The following is a 2,500-nucleotide window of genomic DNA, read 5'->3' as shown; positions in this document are numbered from 1 at the left end:
GGTGACCGTCGTGAGCGGAGCAAAACGTCAGCCATCTCAGCACCCTGGAACCCCCCGGGTGGCACAGGGCTGGATGGGGCTTTCGTATATAGCAGGGACGGTGCTGCCTCTCGCTTCGCTCGCTGTCCGCCGCTCGCCGCTCGCTCGCGCAGCCAAAAATGGCCAGTTTTGGCCCGTTTTTGGGCCGTTTTGGCCAGTTTTTGGCCTGTTCTTGCATTGCGCGGTGACCGTCGAGAGCGGAGCAAAACGTCAGCCATCTCAGCACCCTGGAACCCCCCGGGTGGCACAGGGCTGGATGGGGCTTTCGTATAGCAGGGACGGTGCTGCCTCTCGCTTCGCTCGCTGTCCGCCGCTCGCCGCTCGCTCGTGCAGCCAAAAATGGCCAGTTTTGGCCCGTTTTTGGGCCGTTTTGGCCAGTTTTTGGCCTGTTCTTGCATTGCGCGGTGACCGTCGAGAGCGGAGCAAAACGTCAGCCATCTCAGCACCCTGGAACCCCCCGGGTGGCACAGGGCTGGATGGGGCTTTCGTATAGCAGGGACGGTGCTGCCTCTCGCTTCGCTCGCTGTCCGCCGCTCGCCGCTCGCTCGTGCAGCCAAAAATGGCCAGTTTTGGCCCGTTTTTGGGCCGTTTTGGCCAGTTTTTGGCCTGTTCTTGCATTGCGCGGTGACCGTCGAGAGCGGAGCAAAACGTCAGCCATCTCAGCACCCTGGAACCCCCCGGGTGGCACAGGGCTGGATGGGGCTTTCGTATAGCAGGGACGGTGCTGCCTCTCGCTTCGCTCGCTGTCCGCCGCTCGCCGCTCGCTCGTGCAGCCAAAAATGGCCAGTTTTGGCCCGTTTTTGGGCCGTTTTGGCCAGTTTTTGGCCTGTTCTTGCATTGCGCGGTGACCGTCGAGAGCGGAGCAAAACGTCAGCCATCTCAGCACCCTGGAACCCCCCGGGTGGCACAGGGCTGGATGGGGCTTTCGTATAGCAGGGACGGTGCTGCCTCTCGCTTCGCTCGCTGTCCGCCGCGAACCGCTCGCTCGTGCAGCCAAAAATGGCCAGTTTTGGCCCGTTTTTGGGCCGTTTTGGCCAGTTTTTGGCCTGTTCTTGCATTGCGCGGTGACCGTCGAGAGCGGAGCAAAACGTCAGCCATCTCAGCACCCTGGAACCCCCCGGGTGGCACAGGGCTGGATGGGGCTTTCGTATAGCAGGGACGGTGCTGCCTCTCGCTTCGCTCGCTGTCCGCCGCTCGCCGCTCGCTCGCGCAGCCAAAAATGGCCAGTTTTGGCCCGTTTTTGGGCCGTTTTGGCCAGTTTTTGGCCTGTTCTTGCATTGCGCGGTGACCGTCGAGAGCGGAGCAAAACGTCAGCCATCTCAGCACCCTGGAACCCCCCGGGTGGCACAGGGCTGGATGGGGCTTTCGTATAGCAGGGACGGTGCTGCCTCTCGCTTCGCTCGCTGTCCGCCGCTCGCCGCTCGCGCAGCCAAAAATGGCCAGTTTTGGCCCGTTTTTGGGCCGTTTTGGCCAGTTTTTGGCCTGTTCTTGCATTGCGCGGTGACCGTCGAGAGCGGAGCAAAACGTCAGCCATCTCAGCACCCTGGAACCCCCCGGGTGGCACAGGGCTGGATGGGGCTTTCGTATAGCAGGGACGGTGCTGCCTCTCGCTTCGCTCGCTGTTCGCCGCTCGCCGCTCGCTCGCGCAGCCAAAAATGGCCAGTTTTGGCCCGTTTTTGGGCTGTTTTGGCCAGTTTTTGGCCTGTTCTTGCGTGGTGCGGTGACCGTCGTGAGCGGAGCAAAACGTCAGCCATCTCAGCACCCTGGAACCCCCCGGGTGGCACAGGGCTGGATGGGGCTTTCGTATAGCAGGGACGGTGCTGCCTCTCGCTTCGCTCGCTGTTCGCCGCTCGCCGCTCGCTCGCGCAGCCAAAAATGGCCAGTTTTGGCCCGTTTTTGGGCTGTTTTGGCCTGTTTTTGGGCTGTTCTTGTGTGGCGCGGTGACCGTCGTGAGCGGAGCAAAATGTCAGCCATCTCAGCACCCTGGAACCCCCCGGGTGGCACAGGGCTGGATGGGGCTTTCGTATAGCAGGGACGGTGCTGCCTCGCGCTTCGCTCGCTGTTCGCCGCTCTCCGCTCGCTCGCGCAGCAAAAAATGGCCAGTTTTGGCCCGTTTTTGGGCTGTTTTGGCCAGTTTTTGGCCTGTTCTTGCGTGCCGCGGCGACCGTCGTGAGCGGAGCAAAACGTCAGCCATCTCAGCACCCTGGAACCCCCCGGGTGGCACAGGGCTGGATGGGGCTTTCGTATAGCAGGGACGGTGCTGCCTCTCGCTTCGCTCGCTGTCCGCCGCTCGCTGCTCGCTCGCGCAGCCAAAAATGGCCAGTTTTGGCCCGTTTTTGGGCTGTTTTGGCCTGTTTTTGGGCTGTTCTTGTGTGCCGCGGCGACCGTCGTGAGCGGAGCAAAATGTCAGCCATCTCAGCACCCTGGAACCCCCCGGGTGGCACAGGGCTGGATGGGGCTT

Source organism: Musa acuminata, unplaced genomic scaffold (genome assembly GCF_036884655.1).
Source record: "Musa acuminata AAA Group cultivar baxijiao unplaced genomic scaffold, Cavendish_Baxijiao_AAA HiC_scaffold_872, whole genome shotgun sequence".
Taxonomy (NCBI): Eukaryota; Viridiplantae; Streptophyta; class Magnoliopsida; order Zingiberales; family Musaceae; genus Musa; species Musa acuminata.
This window is presented reverse-complemented; position numbering follows the sequence as displayed.